This window comes from Pyxicephalus adspersus, chromosome 11 (genome assembly GCF_032062135.1).
Source record: "Pyxicephalus adspersus chromosome 11, UCB_Pads_2.0, whole genome shotgun sequence".
NCBI classification, from domain to species: Eukaryota; Metazoa; Chordata; class Amphibia; order Anura; family Pyxicephalidae; genus Pyxicephalus; species Pyxicephalus adspersus.
In genome coordinates this window covers 28,084,819-28,109,083 of record NC_092868.1, presented here as the reverse complement: position 1 = coordinate 28,109,083, position 24,265 = coordinate 28,084,819, and the positions used below count along the sequence as shown (strand labels likewise).

Here is a 24,265-nt window from a genome sequence, read left to right as displayed (position 1 = left end):
TGCTCTATCATTGTCAATGGGAGCAATAATGCCCCAATGGTCCAATGACCGTAAATGTGAGCAGAAGGACCATATCCAGTCCACATAAATAATTCAATAAACATTATTTAAAGCTAAAAACATGGAAATAATATTTCATAATTTTTTTTTATTTAAATTTTAATTATTCATTTTTGCTGGCTGTTTATTTTGATTCAAATAAAAAAACTGAAGAAAAATATAAAAACAAATGAGAGCTTCAGACTTCAGACTTTTGATAAAACAGGACTCCATCCTTACCTGTTATCTTGAGTAGAGCTTTACCTTTACCTTTACCTTTCCTTAGCTTTACGGTCCCTGGGCTGGCCGTTTTATTCTTTGGACTTTGTTATTTTTCAATCATGGAGACTTAGAATTACGTGTTGGTATTACCATAGGTCCCTGTTTTAGAAAAGCTGTGTACAACACCCTGCCTACCCTCTGTCAAGACCTCCCTGCATTGTATAAAGAACCACAAAGTCCTAGACAATACATAACTGATTCTGTAAACTATAAGGTTTTTTTGTATTAATTTAAATGTTGAAGGGAAAAAGGAGGACTGGAGGCAAAATAGAAGCAGATTAAACTTCAGCTTGAAAGTACAAAAGATGACACACACTATCCAAAGAAATCATCAGCACAGACAACTAAATGAAGTCCAGATAGCTAACAAGTAAGAAGGATGATCCAGATTCAGTGTGTTCAAAAGTCCTCTTGGATTTGTTAGAGCACTGAAATCATCAGCTTCACAAATATAGCCCATATGGTGAACTTCAACATTCCATAGCCCTTCTGTGCTTTGTGAAGCCACACACATTGATGCCCAGAGAACAAAGCTTTAAATGTAGTTTTATGGTTTCCTCTGACAAATACAAATACAGGTTACTGTACTGTCCATGTGTTCTTAAAAATCTGTAAAGGGAAACAAACACGGCACTTTAAAGTCTTTCCAAGCAGTATAGGATAGCCGGAGCCCATTGGCACTCTAAATAGAACGTATAATGTTTCTGATGAAATGTGGATCGCAGCAGGTAGCTGGCAGATATTCAATACTATCCTTTGTCATCTTTTACTTGGCGTGCGATTGAGATTAAGAAAAAAAACTTTGAAAAGTACATTAACAAGCATTGGTTTACATTACATTATTTGGCATTTGTTTAGCAACAGACATTGTATGGGAGGAAATACAAACGATTTTTTGCCAGAGTGAGATTTATATCAGATCACTGAATGTTTTATTGTTCTAATAATGGATATTTAATAAGTGTAAAGCAAGCAATAAATACTCTCACAAGCATTTAATAAAGTCTACATGTTTTGGTATGACAAGCCAACAACTTGTTTTTTAGTTTTGGAAAGAGTGGAGAAGAATTACAATGCCTTTTATTATTTTTCCTATGTTCAGATTTTTTCTCACTTTTTGCGCTAATGACAATAGTTTTACCCGACATAAAATTAAGTATATTCTGTAGGGTTACATACAAAATTACAACATTGACAATTTCCCTAGCATTCCCCTACTTCAAACTGAATGCTGTTCCTTTTTCTTTAGGACATAAAACCTACACTTTCTTATTTCCATGGTTTCTGGCATGTTTCTTACTGACAATTACTTAATAATATTAAAAATAAAAAGGTATTGTGAAGCCATTATATTTATCATGTACCATATCCTTTGGTATTGTTATGCTATTCATCATGCCCTTAATTTATTCTGAAGAAAGAATGTAGTCATTAGTAGGTATGACTACAGATATTGACATACAGAATATAATTAAATAGGTGTTCCTTGAAAATGTTGAATTTCTTAGAATATCCTGGTTGTTCAATCAACTGACTGGTATAGGTTATCCCAAAGACTTCTGTGAAGTCAGCATGGAGTCTCTTTAACAGGAAATAATTGATAAAGCGATGGAAAGATGTATGCAGATAGGGTGCACAGAGATAGCATTGCAAACTTTGTAGGCATTTGACACTCTTTGGAATTTTCAGTATGTCACATAGGGCAAAGATTGTTTCAGTTCTTTTTATGAAATTATAACCCTATTTGAATTGACATTCTCCTAGATTGTAAGCTCTTCGGGGCAGGGTCCTCTCCTCCTTCTTTGTCACTGTCTGTATCTTTCAGTCATTTGAAACCCCTATTTAATGTACAGCAGTATGTAATATGTTGGCGCTATATAAATGCTGTTTATTAATATTAATAATAATAATAATAATAATATTAATGATATTAGTATAAATAATTTCCTCTGTATCATGAATAAAGTAAAACTAAATTCATATACATTGTACTACAGGTGTCTTTTCTAGTGAGCTGCATTTAACTAACCAAATCCTAACATAAATTGCATTTACCATCTGCTTGGATTGATTTCACTGTAAATTGTGTATGTATAAAATGTTATTATCCATGCATGTCTATAACATCCATGACAAAGGGCAGTTGTTTTACTGCTGTCTGCACAGTATCTCTTGCAATAACAGTAGACATTATAGGGTATTTAGATTCAATACATAAAATAAGTTTATTTTTTATTGTTTCATTAAAATTAGTGAAAAGTGGGAAAAACACCTGGTGACATTTTTATGAGCAGTTTAGAATTTGTAAAAAGTCTAACACTTTTTTTTACGAGAAACAATATATTTCAATGTATTCTGTAATATAGGAGAAAAACCATTGTCTGCGCAGATACTAATGAATTGTTCCATGGCAGTTCCAAAGAAATTATTGCCAAATGTTAGTCATATTATTATCAATTGACATAGTGGCAACATAGTCTGCAATATTTTGCAAAACTGTATGAACTAACTATCTAGTAGTAATAAGTCACATTAAATTGGGCTTGTTCTTGTTGTATATGTTGAACATATTTTTTAATATTACAAGAACAAGTCTAGTTAAATGGGATTCTCTATAACTAGATATACAATGACCTGGAAAAATGAGAACCTTCACAGACGTATAAACCAAACCTTCTCTTATCGTTCATTGTCAGTGTTCTCCAGAGTTAAGTCCTCAGATCACACCTTCTCATTGTTTAAACAATCCTTATGGCCAACGGATTTTGGCTCAAATGTCACTTTGTTTGAAAACTAATAAGAGAGCATGCGTGGTAGAATAAAGCGGACCTCCAAGGAAAATCTAAAGTATCTCAATGTTAATTTTTGCGTAGGGTACCTTAATCTTTGCTCTCAAAGCTTTTTCTGGTTCCTCAATGCTGTTTTTCTATGCTGACTCATCGGTCACATGTGCACTGACATAATCATGTATATACTTCCATCAAGCCATGGGTGAGAATGGCTGCCCTAGACATAGGTATGCAACTAAGCCCTGAGAATCCCAAAACATCTGATGATCATGACAGGCAGTTAGAAAAATCCTAACTGGTAACCTTTTGTATGAAAGATGCAAAAGAAATCACCCAATATGAGTTTATTACACTAATATCACACTAAATGTATAAAGAAACGTTACTTGTAAAAACTGTAAATCATTCAATTTATCTTTTCTTACCCGATTTATATTTACTGTAATGGCTAATGCTTGTCTTTCACAGATGACTTTCATAAAAGTGATGGCCTGGGTATACCAAATTACATATATGATGCCTAAGACAAAGGCAGTTACATACTGCAGAAATTAACCATACAATATTAGAACCATTAATTTTGGCTTTACTAAACATTTAATATGTGGACTCACCTTAACTATTCAATTCAATCAGACAGGCTCTTGAACTATATAATGAGTCATCTGTATCACTGTCTGTATTAGTCTGTCATTTGCAACCACTATTTAATGTACAGCACTGAGTAATATGTTGGCGCTATATAAATCCTGTTTATTATTAATAATAATAATTTTAAGTTTGTCACCAACAGATACTGGTAAATAATTAAAATTCCAATTAGCGATTTGCCTAACTGGTTTTCATGAGCCTATATGCAGGATCTTTAATCCACTTTTTTCTGTTTTATACATTTTTGTTTATAGTCAAAATAAATCATGTAGTTTTAATTTTACACTAGCTAAAGACACTAGCCTACCACACCAAGCATATGGGTTGGAGAATGTTCAGGGATCCCTCTCTGGTGGTTTAGGTTTAAAGCTATGAACAGATACTAGATGTGATTTCTTAATCTGTCCTGCTGGATCATGGAATTACAAGCACACATTACCATGGAACACACCAATTACAAAATAACATTTTCTCACTAAAAAAGTTTGAAATCTGTACTTAGTGAATTATATAAATATTCACATAAACTATCCAAGAATGAAAACAGGTAAACAGAATTTTTTTATTTCACATGAATTTCACATGAATTCACATTCATGAATATTTATATTTATACATGAATATTTACATTCATCTTCTACAGTATTAAGGAAACTATATAGCTTCTAACCCAACAAAGATTAAATCAAACAGAATATTTTTACAGTGATTTCTCTCTTGCTACATTTCTTTTTGTAAATCCATGTGAGGATTCAGTTGTAATGTGTATCAGTACTGGGTAAATATAGGATCTGTTTGCTGAGATAGCGTCACCTAAGATTATCCTTTTGTACCATTAGAAAAAAAGACATTTCAGACCAAGAGTTTGATAGAAGAAACACAAATGCAAAAAGACATTAGCAAAAGATTTGTTATACATCCTAGTAAAATAAACATCCCAGGGCTGTAGGTGCTGGTCAAGATGTCTGTTATGTGTAGGACATAAGAACAATGTATTGAGTCTGTTATCTTGATAACCAAACACCATGTGTAGGGAGTATACTGTTTGCTGCTAAAATAAACGGTTTATAAGTGCTCTTTATACGAAGATAACATGACAGTGAAAAGTGTGCAACAAATCAAATCAATTAAATTCAGGGGGATTCATTAATTTTTTTTTTTTTCTACCCGAAACTGAACTGTCGAGGCGGCACAGGCATGCTCGACTGGTGTAACATGTTTATCCTGTAATATGTTTAATCCACCCTTCAGGATCTTTTCTTACAAATTGTTAAAATAAAAGAATTACTTAACATAAGGTTAGAGAAGTGTAATGAAAACTACCTAAATGAACCATGTAATATGTTGGAAGCACAGAAGCTACATAATTACCGCATTCCTTACAGCGCTAACACATCTTAATAGACAGCCAAATAGTTTATACCATGTCCATAGCTCATATATAATTTAATTCATTCATATCCTTACAGGCAGCAACATCTGTTACACAGATAAAAAAAAAAATCTGTTCACATAAATGCATGAAATTTAGAGGAAAAGAGTGAGCTGGAATTTCTTCAACTGATAAATTTCTACATGCATGAGGCTTATTTAAAATAAACACAGACAGCTTTGTCACGTGGGGAACAAGATGATTTTCTGTGCCTGTCAAGGAAATATTTTTCAATTAATTTTCACTATTTAAGGAAGGTCCCGTTAAAACAAAGACATTTTTGATTTTTTTAAATCATGTTAAATAATTCGACATACATGCAAAAAAAATATACAATTTGTTTTTATTTACTGATGCCATAGCTATTTCAGTAACTGACCCTCATAAGAATTTACAATGTCCCTTACCACAAATTTAGGCCATTACCAACCAGTATGTGGGTGGAAACTTACTGTATGTAATCTCTATGCAAACATTATTGAAGATTCAAGACCCAAGTGATGCCAATCAGGAAGACTAGCCACTGAGCCACCATACTGTACCAAAATGTATCTCAATGTTTTTAGACATTCAATCAAAAAATTCACCAATTCTATAAATATTATGCATTAGTTCAGCAATGTGATCACAGACTTGTTGTATAATTATCTTGTCGAGCAGCTAATGTTAAAAAAGTGGGAATTTGACACTTATAATAATTGATATTTATCCACGTCAGTGTTGTACTACGTACTACGTCCTTGTAGTAGTAAAGGGAGTTTTTCAATGCATGGTATGTATTTGTTTGTAAAAATTTTTTTTGGGTGAAAAAAAAAATAAAGTAGTAATTTTTTAGTTTTTTTTAGTTTTTAGTTTTAGCCAATTGGAGTTTTTTTCCCTTATGAAAGGGAAATCACACCTGTCAGAGTATGTACACTGAAGTTTTATCTTTTTTTTTTTTTTGGTAACCATAAAATTTAAGATTCAGCGGTCACAGGGAACAAAAAAATTAGGTGAAATCATCAGCACAGGGAAAGCAAAACAAATCATACAAGGTTATTAACCCTTCCCTACATTTCTTATTCCAAAAAGTGATTCAACTTTAGGATAAATGGATAAAAAATGTGTAATATATATTCATGAATATTTTTTCAGGGTCTGATGAACAAATTCTGAATCTGTAAGTCTGTAAAATGTCAAAGGGGGTTTAAAATCTTTGGCCTAAAGAGGTTATAAAATCGCAATATTCTATTAGTTGATTTACTTAACAGGACAACTCAGCAACTGTAAGGAATTTATTGTAACACTTACTAATGTAAATTGAAGCTTGACCAATTGTTATAGTTTAAATTAAATTTATTTATTTTTTACTTAGTATATAATACTTCTGGACTTTATTTAGGTAGTAAAATTTTTTCATATGCTGGCAATGCTGTGTGCACTGTTTTTATAAATCACTTTGCACATAATTGAGTATTTGAAGCCAATGTTGGCTTTCTGAGTATGTAAACTTTTAACCCCTTTTGTTAATCGGTACCCTGTATCTATGGCTCTCTCACACAAGTGGCAAAATATGAATAATTCATGAACTAAAGAAAAATGTAATAAATACTGACTACAAAATGATATTACTCCCCCCCCCCCTTAGACTATTAAGTTTTCCAGATGGGTGAAATGCATCTTTAAATACTAAAAAATAATAAATAAATTATTATAATACGTTAGTAACCGATTGTGTGTCATTTTAAAAACACAATTGAAATAAAAAACCTTTAGCTTGAAAGAATGCTGATAATTTGTTTAAATTTAGTTTCTGGGTTTGTACCCTAAAATCTTAAGCAGAAAACCACAAACCATTAAAAAAAATCTCATCTTTCTCCATCTGACAAGGATTTCTGGATCAATGCACCAAGCCTTAGGAAATGGCTCAAATTGATTTTTCATGTTGCACTGAAATTCTTTTGACCAATGTTGTCTACAGGATTAAGTTACAAAATGTTTTACTAATTCAATATATTGTGAATCACGAGACATACTGTGTGTATTAATTTCCATTGGATATATAAATACTACGAATTGAGGGAAAAATGCTTAGGCATTCTTTTGTCAATGACATAATTATATTTAATTGCCAAAGTACTGAAGTGCAGCTTAGAATGTCTTGGCAGCCTAATGCTGAAATATCATCCAAGAATAATAATCAGAGAAAACAATTAAATCTGAAGTAAGTGATAGGTATACACTGGAGCTTGCATGGCCTGTTTAGCCAGCTGTTTACTAATTGTAATACACAACCTTTATGGTTTTGAATGAGAAAGTATGTAAAAGGAACTTTGTAAGAAAATGAAAGTAATGTTGAAGTTTGTTAAGTACCTTCCCCTAGCCTATCTAAAAATCTATGCAAAGTTCATCTCTTCTTCTCTTTAGTGCTCTGACCTGATGATTGGCTCATCATGCCAAAGTACTGTACAATGGGAGGTACAAGGGTCACATTTACCCAAAATGCAGAATTACTTTTTTTTTTTGAAGGAAGTAATAAATTGGGTTAAAACTAGTGTTGGTTAAAATTGCATCTGTTTGGTTTACCATCAGTTTGCCCAGATTGACCCCAATATTTGGGCTGATTCAGGAGCCTAATTTGAATCCCATTGAAGTACAAAATATTCTATTCATAGCCATAAGAAGGGACATTTTATGTGGCTATTATATATAAGAGAGATGCCAATCCTTCAGTTATTAGCTTAGTCCTTTTTAATCAGAATTATCATGGAATCATATGTTTGAATCCTATAACTACATAATATTTTTCTACTAGGCAAAAAATCTTCTTGAATGTTCTCATCATCAGATAATGAAACTTTAGCTAATAACAGGTAAAGCAGGAATTTTGTATGATCCAGATGGGTTCTACAACAGTTACAGCATACCATTTAGAGAATCCAGGCAACAAATAGCTAGGCAATCCAGTTGGTTGATGGAAACAGGTATAGCAAATGATTTAGCAAAGCCAGCTGGCATCTCAAAACAAATGTAGTGTACGACTCCTTTAATCGGGACAAAAAAAAAAAGTAAGTGCCGAAACAAATTGCCAAACATCTGGCATTTTCAACTTTATTCTCTTTGGGCCAAATGACCGATGGTTAGGTCAGGCATGAAACCAAACACCAAGCCTAGTCAAAACCATGATAATACAGACATGGTGGAAAAAGGCACAATATGCCTTATAAGAAAGAACATTATGAGTACAAAGTAATTTTACATTTCAAAATACTGTTAAAGATCCAGCCTAACAAAAAAGATATATAGATATTGCCATTGATCACAAGGCATCCTTCAGTCAACAGAGAGAACTGTCGACGGTGCTATCTGATAATAGTCAGCAGGGGTAGAGAGAAAAAAAAATCTCAAAACACTCTCAAAATTATATTCAACAGATGTTCAGTTTTAGCGATAACATAATTTTAGCTTCCTTATTGCAATACATTTTACCAATAAGGTGGAAACCCTCAATTTAGTTCCTCCAAAATAACCAACAGAATTTAATGAAATGATTATGCTCTTTGTCAGTGCATCCCTTCTTTTATTTTGTCCCATTTATAAAAGCTTGTCAAGTGTTATAGTTTATTAATGAAACATTCGATAAAAGTCAGCAAGGATAATTTCCATGAAATACCAAAAAAAACAATAAAACAAAAAAACCTCAATCAGAAAATGTGTGGATTAAAATCAAGCAGTGAATGAAATACTGTGGGGAATGAGAAGAATCAAAAGGCAGAGCTGACTTAAGTAACTCTGCTCATCATTGTTAGCTACATTTTATTAATCTTATGACTTGTTTGATTACTTATAAGGCACTAAAAAGTTTTCCTGTAATTAGTTTACTATCAACTAATTGGGATTCAAAAACCTTTGTTTCATTAAGAGCTGCAATTAGCATTCTACCCATACTCGGAGCAATATAAGGACATCGGCTCATGTCTTAGCTCTCTAGGCAATTAAATTAATACACATTTTCTTGTTCAAAAGGAGTAGAAGGCTATGAAGGCCAAAGAAAACTTAGCCAATTAATTCCATAAACAGAAACAATGTAAGTGTACGTTTTATCCCACTTTATTGCATTAATATTTTCTTCAACAAGTTACCTTGATTTACAACCCTGCTCAGGTATCAATTTAAAACTAGAGATAACACATTTACTCAGACTTAAATACACACATCTTTCATGAAAAGCATGCAAAGCTTTTGGGTCTCAAAAGATATGTCCTTTGTACTCTACTATTTCTTTATAATCCTTTGCATGAGGTCCAGGCTCTTACAGCAGAAACTCTTAATTAGTGTAAAGACAAAATCAAAGGAGAAAGAAACTTTGCAGCTGCTGATCTGACATCCCCCAGCATGCTAACGGCTAATTGAGAAAAAATAATTATTTAACGCAGTGCCAAAAAGGAGATGTTAGTAAACTCTGAACTAATTTGGATACTTTATTAACGCGATGATGCACAATCCAAATTAACCAACTGTCCGATATTCGTCTCATTTGATTTAATGAATCACCACAATGGATGCAGTTTTGTAGCTGAATGCCTACACCACGGAAGGGAGCTTTAATGTAGTAGATTGTTAGTACAAATCATGCATAATAAAACTTTACAACTAAGTCAATACAGCATTTTTACACAGATCCTTTATATTTGAAAACACAGGCAAGCTATTTTTTAGGAAACTACAGAGGTTTGGTCTGTTACAAGTTCAGTAAATCCAGTTAAGCCCAACCCAATGAAGTTGAACCAGGGTTGTTAAGGTACACAACAATAGTTGTGCAGTACAGTTTATGTCTAGAACTGTCCTTGACAACAACCAGTTAATGGTAACCTCTGATTGCCAGCCAATGTTTTTCATGACAACTGCTTTGTGATTGACCAGGTAAATTTCAGCTTGAAGCCAATTGATATTTTGCCAGCTGTTTTAAAGTCTATCAGCTTGAATGTCCATATGTGTTTGTGAAAATTACAAATGGTGAGACGTTTGAGTCAGGCCCACACTGGAATTGAATTCAAACCCTTACCCATACAAGCAACACAGTCATATATATTAAAAATGGAATATAAGATGAAAGATTACACCCCTTCAAAAAGTCAACCCTTTAATGTGTCAATTTTCCAAAGAAGTCCATGTTAAAACCCATCCATGTTCTTACTTCCCCAAGAATTTGAAATTTTAATGGTCCTGACACATTATAAATTGTTGTTGCCCAATACAATCAGTCCCATTTGTATAAACAAGTGTCCCATGGTGATTTGCCCTGTTGGATTACTAATGACTAATATTGTATGGCCAATGACTGCTATACAATTGTATTTAATGCAGGGATGGTTACTACTTAACCAAAGTGTTGGAGCACTACTGTCAAGATATGGCTTGCGTGCATGTTAAAGTCTTATATCAAATGTCTTCTGAAGTTAGGAAGGCTATATGCCAGTGTTTTTACATATACTATACAATATTGCCAACCACACAGTGCACCCTTTCCCCAAATTAGATGACACAAAACCATGCTGGAAAATAATCACACCATAATGCTGTTGTAGTCCTTAATATTCTATTTATTTAATCCTTTTAACTCCAGCCTCCACACATTAGGCCTAATTTATTAAAGCTCTCCAAGGCTAGAGGGAATACACTTTTATCAGTGAAGCTGGATGATCCAGCAAACCTGGAATGCATCTGGTCCAGGATTCAAAACATTTGCTAGCAAATGACTTTTTAGACATCCATTCAGGGTTTGCTGGATCACCCAGCCTTACTGATGAAAGTGTTTCCTCTCCAGCCTAGGACAGTTTTAATAAATCAGACCCATTGTCTAGGACTGTAGCCACTGATCCATTCTTCTCAATATTGGCCCTGAAAGAACTTATATGTTGTGCATGCACACACGTTTGCATACACCAATACATACATGCACATGCAAGTACCCAATCACACACATTTAAACATTTAGTGGGCACATGATTAGCCTATCATTATGGTTTTAGATTATTATTACAATGTCAATGTTATAATCAGATGACATTTATGGCCACATCTGTGCAATCTGGTTAAGGATGTGTACTTCTGCTAACCTTCTAGATTAGTGTTTTTGACCTTTTTAACATGGGGGAACCCTTGAATGAAGCCCACTATAATTACTATAGCCACAGCTCACAGTATATTAGTTTGGTGGCCTCGTACATTGCTGACCAGTGGGAAGAATGTCACCCTTACAGAGAGCCAAAAAAAGATCATTGGTGTCATTTAAACTAACCTGAGGGACACAAATTGCTCATTGCTCCAGGAACCCTTATTAACCTCTGGAGGCAACCTTACTCCTACTGTCTTCAACCCTTGGTGAAGGTTATGTCACCTTCCATCCTGGGGAACACAGAGCAGCCAACATTTTACATTGTCGTGGATACTTCCGCTGCACTACAAACTTCCCAAAGAACTTAGCAATGTGAAGACACGAGTAAGAGTAGGAGAGGTATAAATCTATTTTCTGATAGGCAGTTTGGTTTCTACTTTAGTAAAGAAAGAGGGGGGGCAGGGAAGAGAAGGAGGGGGAGTGTAGATGGACTTCTCATTTTTCTATATCCTCTGCTTCAAAAGAATTGAAACAGTGAGGGAACAACACCTAAATCAGAAGCAGTTTTCTCAATATACACAGGCACATGTAGTTACTATAAATGTATATGAAGGATTTTTAACTCCACCCTTGATATCAAAGTGGATAGTGAATAATGCTGAAACCCTGTCCTTTACATATAGAATAAATTATTCTAATATAACAACCATCTTGTTTGTAAATATATTTGTGTATGGCCACCAAATTAAATATTTAGTTGTATTTGGCACAACAGTTACCTATTTACCATACAGCTGTTCCCTCATTCTTCTTTTAATATAATGAATCCATATGTTAATCCTTAGCTGCTGGTTGGTTGTTGTTTTTCTCACTATGGAATAATGAATAATAATATGCTATCTCTTTAGAGATTTAAAAGCTGTTTGAAGGCATAAATAATCCGCAGCTTTGAACTAAAACGACTTTGAACTTGATGGCCACTTTTGCAAAGAGTGGATCAAAGAAAAACTTGCTTGCACAGTAGGGACGTAATGTGAAGAGGACAATTCGCAACAGAGAAAGCAATTAGCAACACAATTAGGTTCCATAAATAACAAAAGCAATTGGCAGCATGTCATCCCAACTTCACAGTCTAATTCGATTAGAGGAAAGCTGTAATATGAAACATTTTATATTCACAGAACAGCAGATGACACTAGATAGCAAGAAAACGTATGAAATGCATAGGAGATTACATTTTTGACATATTCTTTTTCTAATTACCAAATTCTAATTACTTTACCTAATAACATATGTATGTCAGACTCAAATGGAAGTGTGTGTAAAGTAAAAGTCTTTCTTTTTCATTGGATAGAAAGAAGGGTTAGACCCCCTATTGAGTTATTTTTTTTCCTGTTTGTGTCCTGCTGTGGAGATTTCCCCTCTTGTCCTGTAGAAACAAGCAATGAGATAAAATATCCATAAGTAAAGGGAAATCCCATCATAAACAGTTGTCACCAAAACATTTAAAGGATTTCTCCATACCTGGTGCTAAAATAACGTTTTACTTTTTTCAACAGAACATGAGAGGATAAAGGGACTTTTCAGGCATGATAGTTACAATTGATTAAGTAATTACATTTAACCATTCTTTTCTATAGAAAACCAGAAAATATTACAAACTTGTGCTCACATGTGTTTCTTTGGCACACTCATATATTTCACATGATCAGATTTTCCTTGATGCGTTTCGTGGTCAAAACCACTTCGTCAGGAGGAGTACATGTTTTTATCCCTGACATACATTTAATGATGAAACACCCCTTCAAAGTCAGGAATCACATAAGAGAGGAGAGGTCAGCGGTAAGGACAAGGCATTTCTTCGTGATCACCTCTGTGGATACAGACGCTGTGTCTATCTGTGTAGCTCCATTCAAGCTGAGGAAATGAGTTTTGGCAGCATTTGATGTAATCTATACATAGAGGAAACATCATCGGATAAATATGGTGGATACACTGTACCATTTTAAGTGGCACAAGCAAGTATACCTCTGAGATGCCTTGTCTTTTCCGCTGACCTCTCCCCTTTTTTATGTGATTCCTGACTTTGACAATAATTCAATGATGAAACACCCCTTCAGAGTAAAAATTTGTTCTTCTCCTGAGGAAGTGGTTTTGGCCACGAAACGCGTCAAGGAAAATCTGATCCTTTGAAATATATGAGTGTGCCAAAGAAACACGTGAACACAAGTTTGTTGTATTTTTAAATATTTTTATTAAAGTGGTTTTCTATAAAAAAAGAATGGTTAAATGTGTAAAGATTTAATCAATTGTTGTAACTATCATGTCTGAAAACTCCCTTTATCCTCTCATGTTCTGTTGAAAAATGTTAAATTTTTTTAATTGAATTGAATTTTTGTTCAATTGACTTTTTACTTTTATATAAACTAAAAGCCAGTCAGCAGGGTAAGGGGCACCATGGCTTGTTCATACTTAATGGCAACAATTCTTTGACAATTCAGGAATTTACAGAACAAAAATTTAAATAAAAGAACACATTTCAGTTTGCATATTACCCTCAACTAATAGCTACAACTAAAAATTATAGAGTTTTCTATGCCTTAGACTGCAGAGTAGAAGGGTCAAATTCCAGGTGCCCATGTCTCAGGTGCCTGGGTGATGTGGGCACTTCCATCTGGCTATTGATCTTTAAGGCTTCGAATGACTGTACAAGTCCAGCATCAAGCATGGACAGCAAGGCTGAATCTCTGGTCTCCACTTTTAGAAGACATAAATGAGGGATGCATGATAACATACCTGCATAGGTAAAAGAGAGAGGTTAAGTTTACCCAGAGATGGGTTTTAAAAGATACCTGAATGGTAACTAAGACCCCTATAGAATTTCTTTCCAGCCTTAGCAATAGTAACCCCTAAAAGACTCCATATCTCAATTTTTCTGTATTCCAGCTTTCATCCTCTCTTGCCACAAACTACTACAAAGTGCACTCCATTCAGTTATACACAACCTGCCTCATTCATTGGGGTGATGACAGACAACAACAATGAAAATTCCTGCAATCCGGCAGTGGGTTTATTTGATGTTAACACTGCTGAGACCATGAGGTGGACTTTTGTGATGGTCTTGCCTAAAATAAACTTCCTGTGTGTAGTATAATTTGGGAACTGTGTCAATATAAAGTAGAATTACCAGCAAACAGATTTTTTTTTCACACTGCTGGGTAATGCACAGGAGTTTACAGTACTTCTTTTCATGCTTTCCTATGCATGTTTTTCTAGAAGGATGGTGCCATCTGTGTTTAACCATTATCTAAGGTACATAACTACTCCTCATCTCAGCCTAAGAAAAGTCAGTGATAGGAACTCAAAGACTGATCATTTTTATGATCGAGGGTATAGCTTTATTCTATGTTCTGTTTTTTTTTTAATTGTACTGTTGCTAAATATTTCTGTTGCTATATATTTTGACACATCAGAAAAGCTATTAAAGTTACTAAAACTGTATTAAAGTTACTTGTAATGTTACTGAAAGTTCACTTTAAATAAGTTTATACCTTGCTACAAGTAGACCCAAAAACATAAATCTAAATCTTAACATAAAGCGGACCTAAACTCACAATTTTACTTTACATAAAAGGGGTAGACAACCTTTTTATTTAAAGTAAAAAAAAGGAAAGGGTGCTGCACCTCCCCTTTCTGTTGACACAATGATCAAGATCAGAATAGGACCCCACAGCCTGCGTAGAAGGAGCCCTTTCATTAAAAGATGAAGATGAATACCGGGATGACGCAGGACCCAAATGAAGAGCCCTCCCAACAGATCTGTGGGATTAAAGATAAGTTTTTTTCTGGTTTTAGGTTTAGTTCCGCTTTAAGTACCTGTACACAGCATCATACACAAAATTGTTTTCATCCAAGATTTAAACATTTTTAAAATAGGTTTAGGTCATATATTTGGAGACTTCATTTGAGTGGCTTATATAGATTACAGTGCTGGAACATATTAAACTGCATTGGAAGGGTAGATAGAAGCAAGAGATAAAATAGATCCTTCAACGACTGCATTGGGGTCAGGTCGTTTGACCTCCTTGTATTACTAAACCATGTAAATTGCCTCTAGAAGAAGACAAGTACATTCAGTCATAATTAAACAATGTCCTGGAGCTCATTATTGTCATCTTCTCAATTTACCACTGGGTACATGATTGCTTGTTTCAATCTGTCAATCTTTATATCTACTATTTGTGGTTGTACAGTGGTCAGAATATCACCGAAAGAGTGTGTGTGTCCTAGCAGCTGGTATGTTGTTAGCTTTTGCACAAGTTGACCACAGAACATAGAAATATATGCGTGTGGGCATCATGATATAAATACATTAACAAACTGCACCGGGCACTGATATGAATACATGCTTATTCCGTATAAATCAGTTACATTCGTGTAATGTCAGGAATTAGTACTTTAAGGGGTGAATTTATTACAATCATGGGCTGGACAGATGTCATTATGTTTAGACCTATTTAAAATGTACAGCAAAAATTATGTTCCCTGCAAAGAATAAAAACATTTGAGTAGGAAGGCAAAACATGAAAATGGGATATAGAACAGATGGTGAAACAGAGGAGAAGTCAGAAGTGTTTTGAGGGGGTGGGATGGAAGTCCCAAAGGATAAGAACTCTAGTATAATACAAAATCCAACTGTGCGGCTTATTTTCCTTTTCTAAACAGAATAAAAATCCTGCAGAGCCAAGGCAAAGTCTAAGCATGGCTGACATGTCAGAGTAGAGCTTTGCAAAACATTCCATTGACTGATTTATTTTATGTTTTTTTTATTGTTATATATTATTTAGGTAACTTTTTATAACATTCAAAAGAAAAGTTAACAAAGAAAATCTGCTTGTAAAGAAATAGGTTGTGCCTAAGCTACCACACAATATGTGAGGTTTAGTGTGTATTAGGTTCTGTATACCATTAAAAGTAAAATCAAATAGAAGACAAAGGGACGTGTATTGTGCTAAAGGAGTAAAGGTACCTAAATATGATCTGGATTCGGCTTCATCCGGTCCTTTTACACGAGAGCCAGAATGTGAGTGGAAAAACCATTACAAGGAGCCAATGAGTTCATGTGCTGGCTAGAATTAGTTGGAGTTGAAGCTCCAAAGTGTTTCTGAAAAATTACGTGAACAAATATGTGTTGCACTTGTTACTCTCAATGAGGAAGCGAATGTTTTCCTATTTTTATTTTTGTTACAGCCATAGGTTATGGGAATGTTTAGACCTATGACTGTCAAACACTGGGTGCCCAGGAAAGGTATTAGGCTGACAGTGCTAGGCTTTTACCCGTGCAGGCATTAGAAAGTGACTGCAAAAGCCTGACAAAATCGTTAATTTTTTTTAAATGAAACTGCTTGTAAAAATTATTTGCAAAAGAGTATTTAAATGTATCCAAGTGCCACTAATTTAAGTGTATAGAATTGGCAAAACAGAATGTTGCGTCCAAAACTTAGTGCAGCACTGCCACCTCCTACAGCCTATCAATTAAGGATAATGAATAGACACTTTTAGTCCTATGTAACCATTTGGAACTGGTTTTAGGCAGTAAAATTGCTTGCAAAAAATGACTACACATGTCCTTTAAATATATGTTAAATAAAATATTCAGAGTAAAGCCGTATGGTTTACTGAAAGTGCCAAAAATCCTACCCAATAAATTGTGTAAATATGCAGTTTAATTATTCTGTGCATTATATTTTTTTAACATTTTTAATTTTTAAATATTTAAATTTACTCAAGATTCTTGATGCCTTTAGTAAATCTGCCAAACTGTGCTTAGCTAAAGACATCTGTTTTAGTGAGAGTAGAGCATTTATGTCTTACCCATTGTGCACTTAAATTGATTATAAATTTACATATGTATTGTACTGAATAATAAATTAACAATATTAGAAAAAAGTTCTTTAAATATGTGCAACTGATTAGTTAGCACCAAATGATACAGACAAAACTAAAAGTAAAGTCACCATCATAGTCTACAAACATGTGTACAACATACATTGGTTCTTGAAAGCTTATATATTGTTATGACTTTCATCTGTCACTTTCAGTTTCTCGACAGGGGCAACATTTCCTCGCCTTTTCCAGTTAATTAAAGATAATGCAAGGGATTTTTAAGTTAGTGGTGTTTAGCGCTGAAGATAATGTGTCAGCAAATAAGTCGCCTAGTTACAAAAAAATAAAAACTTCAGAACCCTTACTCCATAATTTCCAATATTGCAGATCAAAGCATTTACATTTTAAACTATTTAAGAAAGAAAGTTATGTTTCCTTTTGGCATGTCATTCTTTATTTGCAGATGGTAAAACAAAATATGATTTGCATAATGATGTGTTCTCTATATAGATAATTATGCATTTAAAATGCTGGCTTATGACTTTGCATATTTAAAACTAGCTGTGTTTTATTCTACCTAAAAATGAAAGCAAGTAAATTAAATATAAATAATTCAAGCAAAGCATTACTGTTAATTATAAACACATAACTTTTTACATTTAAAATCAAGTAACACATATGAATTTATTACCAACATAAATACATTTAGCATTTATATACCCTTTCTAACTGTAGTATATTATAAACATTTCAATTAACTTTTTGAAAAAATGTTTTTTTTAATTAATTAAGCAGTGTCTGTTGAAACTAGATTACACCCGATGATCATTGTGTTTATATCTACTCAACTGATGCATTGTAGTTCTAATTATATTTATTTATTAGTTCAAAGTAGGAAGCTATAAAAACATTGACATTCTAAGTACATCCATCTATTATTTTAGAATGGCTGCGATGACAAATTTATGGAAAGCGGAGAAACGTTATGTGTTATTCAGTTGGCTTAAGTTAGATCATTTATACAAATTCCTAATCCGCTTGGTGAGAAGAGGTCACCAGGACTTTTTTGGGTCATCTCTTTTGAGCATACCAATTTGCCCTTCTAAAATCTTATTCCTCTATCAACACATCTTAAACAGCAGTCCTTATTCTCTGGGGCCATCCATTACAACACTAGTGTCCTTGTAGTCATTCTCTCATGTTCTTTTTTGCTTTATTTATGGTTTATCTGCTCATCCTGTGCTATTCCATCATAAGTGGCACCAGCTAATCGCTACCACCGACATTGCTAACAGAGGTAAACAACTGAGCCCAAGTAAGCTGACATATGGCACCAATGCACTATAAATTTTATCCATAGACATACATATGTATTGCAGGTTTAGACAGTTTTATATTTCCTTTAAGGACACCTGCACAATTGCAGCACTAAAGTATAGCCATAGTAATTTTTTTTCCTTTTTGTGTTTATTTTCCCAGTCATAAATTCAAGAGGAAAATGTAATCTCTATGCAACTTGGCACATCTGTTGCACGTCCGCATCCAACTGTGTCCCAGTAGATTCAGTAAGGTTGGTGAAATGGTTTTAAAATACTCAAATTCATTAAATGTGTTGAATTGGTTTTTAGAGGATAGTTTTTATCCTTTCCATGTTTAGAAGTACTATGAATTTACAGGATTAAATATACCATTTCACTACAATTTTTATTTTTTTTTTAAATCATCCTATAAGATGTTTCGTGTTTAAATTTTAAAATTTCTGATCTAGACCTCCAAAAGTCAGTGGCTGTTAGGTGTTGTCATCGTGAAGACCCAGAAAACTCACATTCTGGCCTCTGACTCAAGTGACACTCTATAGAAGTTCTATCAAACTAAAGTCAAGGGTCAAAGGCCAGGATATAAATATATATATATATATATATATATATATATATATATATATATATATATATATATCTCATATATATATCCCTCATTACCTGGCTTCAAAGCAATGGTGATTAGGGACATGCAAATGAGTAGCATTTTACATGAAACACTCTTTTCACAAATTTCTCAATTTTATCTGGAGTGAATTTGGGGTAAATTTAGTTTTTAAACTATTTCAAACTTAAAACTGTTCATAAACACTTTTTCTCAAGTAAGTAGAAGGCTGCCACTGTTGCCCTCCTTGCCTGGTTGTGACTGATTTTAGTATGTTAGGTCCTAAACCTGAAATAATGACATGATGTAAACAAGTGTCTGGAAAGTATTGGGAACATTTTCTTGTTGGCCATGGAACTACCATTCTCAAATGGAAATTTCAGCAGTGGAAGCCTACATAACTTTCTCAAGTACTTTACATGTATTTTATTGATTATAATTAACTTGTTTTTGTGCTGTCACAAAGACATTTGTTGTGGAATTCATACAGAAAATTGGGATTGTTTTGTAACATTGGCTATGTTTATTACCTGGACAGGAAAGAAGACTAAAATATTTTGGTATGTTGTACACATAGGGCAGGAGTAAGGTGAGAATATTTACCGTCACTTCTAGCTGCATTTGCAAGCGTTCTTATTTATGACTTGGATTGGAATTGTGGTTACTTAGTAAGATGCATAAATAACAATACTTTGAATTATTTTAGTGAAAACTGCAAGTTAGACATGCCAGTTGCGTTGTTATTACTTTTTGCCCACATTTAAAAAGTTTTGGTGGAATTTACCAACAAAGCTATTGTTGAATTTTGGGAAAAAAACTATATTTCTATTACGTTAAAAATTTTACAACCAATAAAAAGTTTCAATTTTAATTAGGCCCAACAATTTTCTATCAATATTTTGAATGTGTTACAAATAATTTGCAAGTAGATTTTAATAGTGTATATTCATTTGTACTTCTGTAACATACACAGTGTCATTACTTTTCCTTTTGTAGTGAAAACATTCTAATTCGATCACTTAGCTAGAAGCAGGTGTGCATTTTCCAAATAAATGTCTTTTGCAGTCTCAAATAAATATCTCGTGCTCACCGAACCATAGAGAGGATTCACAGGATTCACAGCTCACTCTAAACCGGACAGTCAGGATCAACAGAGTTAGACGCACATGGTGGTGTTCTCTTTGAAGAGTAGGAGAGCTTGTATTATGTGAAACAAATTAGGCATTGGAACAGGATTTGAGAATAAAGAAGAAGGAGGAAGAGGAAAAGCATGTGGCAACACACCAGTCCAAATATTTCGAATAACCTGAAGCAGCACTTGATTTATGTGTTTTCCTCATGTATCGGATAAGTTGTCTCTAGGGGATAGGAAGACTATACATCTGGATTTTTTTTAATAATGTATAATCTGTTTTATTTAGCTTTTATTTTTTGTAGTCAATAGTTAAAAAATCATATTTTATGTTCTTAAATTGGGTTGATAATTATGTGATTATTATAATAAAGGTACTATTTTCCTATATTTTATGAAAGACAATGGTTTCTGTTAAATTCAGGTCATTGGCAACTCATAGATCATACCTATTAGTGAAAAAAAAATAGGATCTAACTGGTTTATATTGATTAGATAAAGCACTGCATATGATAAATAATATAATATTTGTTTCTCTTTAAACTTTTTCATCCTTTTTAACATGCTGTGCTGTTGATCATCTACTTCCTGACTACATGCACACTTGTCAGCAGCAGTTGCTGGGAACAGTCAGGGCAGTCTTCTTGAACGTAGGAATAGCGAAAAAATGTGCAATGTGCATCTATATTGCTGCTTTACACATCCACTGAAAGTGCATATTAGAAAGCGACAATTCAAATTTTGAGTCTAAATTCCCACCACTGGACAGCCAAAAAATTATTTACACAGGGAGTGATGTGTACCCCTGAAAAAGGGGCAGAATGGGGTAGATACAAGGGGGCTTTTATGTTATGGTGAAGATTATCTTTAATATTTCTTACAACTTATACTTTTTCTACAGGTGCTAGACTGTCAGCTTTTCTTTTGATCAGTGAGCCTTAAAACTCATGTAATATGAATATACTTAAATAAAATACCAAAAAAACAATCAGAATAATAAACAGGGTACTTATTGTTTCCTGAAAATAAAATGATTTTTTTGTCCAAAATATGAACTGCATAAAATGCAGCTGTCACTTCTATTCTATATGGAAAACAGTAGAACAATAGAAATATGAAAATCAATAGCAATAGCAATAAAATTAGCACAAATAAACGTATGGTGTGTTATTTATAACACATTTATTTATAAAGGGAAAAATTAGGTTACATGGGCTCAGTCTGTTTATCTTTTTTCCTCTTTTCACAGGTTGAAATATTTTTTAATTTTTAGTTGGTTGTGATGGGTTATATGTGCTTAAATCTGTCTATTATTGTTGGCCACCAGTAGATGGCACTGTGTACACATTTCAAGTGTGTAACAAGTTCTGTGACCTGCTTATGATGTCTCCAAGGCAGGGCACAGCGCCAATTACTGGTTTGACTTGGGTATAAACTGAAACTATTTTTGGTATATTGAAGGGAAAAAATGTTTATATTGAGTATGTATGGTAAATCTTTATTGCATCATAGCTAACATTTTTAATAAAACTTTTTTTTTTTAAAACCCATCTGCAAAACTTTAATACTTCCTCCTGAGATAACAGTTCTGCTATAAATGTCCATGCCATTTATGACTAATAAATTTCTAGTATATATATATAAATATATCTCTGGGGTGTTACCAGGTGTGGGTCCATAGGATTTTATAGATGAACTATGTAGGCTACAGTAGTATCCCTGTCACATAAACTATCTATATATTAACTGTATCATCTTCATTTAATGTAATAATTTGTTTAGTTATTTTTTATATATGTTTTGTGACCAATTTGTGTGTATCAATACAATGTGTATTAAGATGTAAATAGGTATGTACCCTTTCTCCATATCTAGGCTGAAATATATACACTAATCATGTATTCTCCACTGTAGACCAATGGAGAAGTCAGGCCTACCTTACACCATGTGATCAGAGAAATGTGGGTTACATAAGATTACAATAATTATCAATTATAATCAACACTCATACCAGCAGTAAATGATACTGGGTGTCTCTAATTCTTTCCTATAATAGGTAAATCAGGGTTGCCCACATTCAACTCAGACTCATAATCATCATAATCAAACATCATCACGCTCTTTTCTTTCTCCCTTCACATTTCATACAACTAATATACCATTGGATACATCAAAGAATGCAACAATTTTATCATTCTGCTTAACAGGTAAATACATTTAGGTTTCTTAAAATGTACCTTAATCAAACATTGTTGAAGGTTGATAGGCTTGCATAAAAAGTGAATGCTCACACAATGGACCTGATTTATTAAAGCTCTCTAGGGCTGAAGAGGATACACTTTCATCAGTGAAGCTGGGTGTTCCAGGAAACCTAGAATGGATTTCTATTTGCTAGAAAATGTTTTGAATCCTGGACCAGATCCATTCCAGGTTTTCTGTGTCACCCAGCTTCACTGATAAAAGTGTATCCTCTCCAGCCTTGGAGGGCTTTAACAAATCAGGCCCTATATTTTGGGTTAAGATTTTTATCTCCTTTAGTAAATCAGCGCAGTACTTTGATGTGCATGCTGATAAAGTATAATGTAGAACTTTAAGTGCTGAGATTTTTTCTGAGAAAAGTTGCCAAACTAAGGGTGTCCAAATAGAAAAAAGCATGCAGAATATCTATTGCAGTGAAGCAGCTGGAAATCTAAGGTTAAATGGATAGCAATTGCAGCCCATACGCCTGTACAACTGGACTAATTCTGTCCGTGCCTGCTCCGTGAAGGCAAATTTTATGTCTGTCATCACATGCCCATTAAACCCCTATCTGTGTGTCACACAAAAAAAATCCACCGCCAGATTCCGAACAAATTAATTGCAAAGCTGGGGACGGAGGAAAGAGCTGTCAGTAAAATGCTCCTGTTTTGTTTGTTGGTAAACTTTCTCAGGATGTGGCAAGATAATCCAACTTACATGATTAAACATGGAGCTGCTGCTACAAGATGTTCTTTCAGCACTTTACATTCAGAGGGAATACACGTCTCACTCCCTGGCAAAAAAGCATGTCCTATGCTGGGACAATGAGCTCACAGTGCTACTTACTGGCTAGAGCTGAAAGTAAGATTTAATTAGAGTAATGATGTTGAAGAATATTAACTGCAATCTGTGCCCCGCTCTCTTTTTACGTGTTTTGATTTTTTGGATGTTCTGGATGTTTTCCGTATTAATCAAGCATTATCAGAAATACAATAGTGAACACTAAAAAAGTTCTTGCTTAAAGTGATATGGGTTTAGACAAAACAAAATCAAACTAACACAAACTGTAGAGTGGGCTCCAAAAGAGGTTACATTCAAATTAATACATGCACCATTGACATCTAACCCCCTAAACAACCAAATATAAAAGGTTGGAGGAGACAAATCAATGCTGTAGTGTAACAAGGTGAAAGTATTTGTGGAACAAGACAAATAACTCAGGCATTGCCTAATTAAAAGTTAGTACTTATCTTTATTGGATGCGTACAATAGTCCAAAACACGAACAGTTCCATCAGCAAGATCACACAACTCGGTTTACCCCAGGGAGGATTCATTTTCATATCATCTAACTGGGAAGAGTCAGGCAGGAAAAAACTGGAATTTCTTTATGCTTATCCATGAAATTATTGGAGTTTATATTTTGTTTACTTATATATGTTTGATCATCTGAAATGAAAATACACTTCTAAAGGTTGTGTCCCATCTGATATGCTGACATCCACAAACTGATTTGTTTTATTTTCCTACTGCAAAACTGTCACACATCTTATTGAAGATCTATCAAACCGTACTATACGGACATGTTACTTATAAACATTTGCCAAAATAAAGATAAAATTATTCTTAGCCTAGATGAGCAATAGAAAAGAGAGAGATGCACAGTGTGAATACAAATGCTGTTTTAATGTGATTCTCAGTGTCTATCTGTTGTTTTAAGGAACAGTGTGAATAAGTGGGAACTATGAAAAATGAAAGTATCCCTTACTATAACAACGATGTGGGTCATACACAAAT

The 24,265-nt window shown here is 33.9% G+C and overlaps 1 protein-coding gene across 2 annotated transcripts in view; it reads left to right on the top strand.

Annotated features, from left to right (window-relative positions):
• The window catches only part of NTN5 (netrin 5), a 70,550-nt gene that overhangs the window by 25,593 nt on the left and 20,692 nt on the right, over positions 1-24,265 (top strand). The window contains exon 2 of one of the 2 annotated variants that reach the window (XM_072426543.1): positions 18,656-18,746. The exons of the other annotated variant lie outside the window; for it this stretch is intronic. The gene's annotated coding sequence lies outside the window, so the exon portion shown is untranslated. The remainder of the gene's footprint in view (positions 1-18,655; positions 18,747-24,265) is intronic. 2 annotated transcript variants of the gene reach the window in all.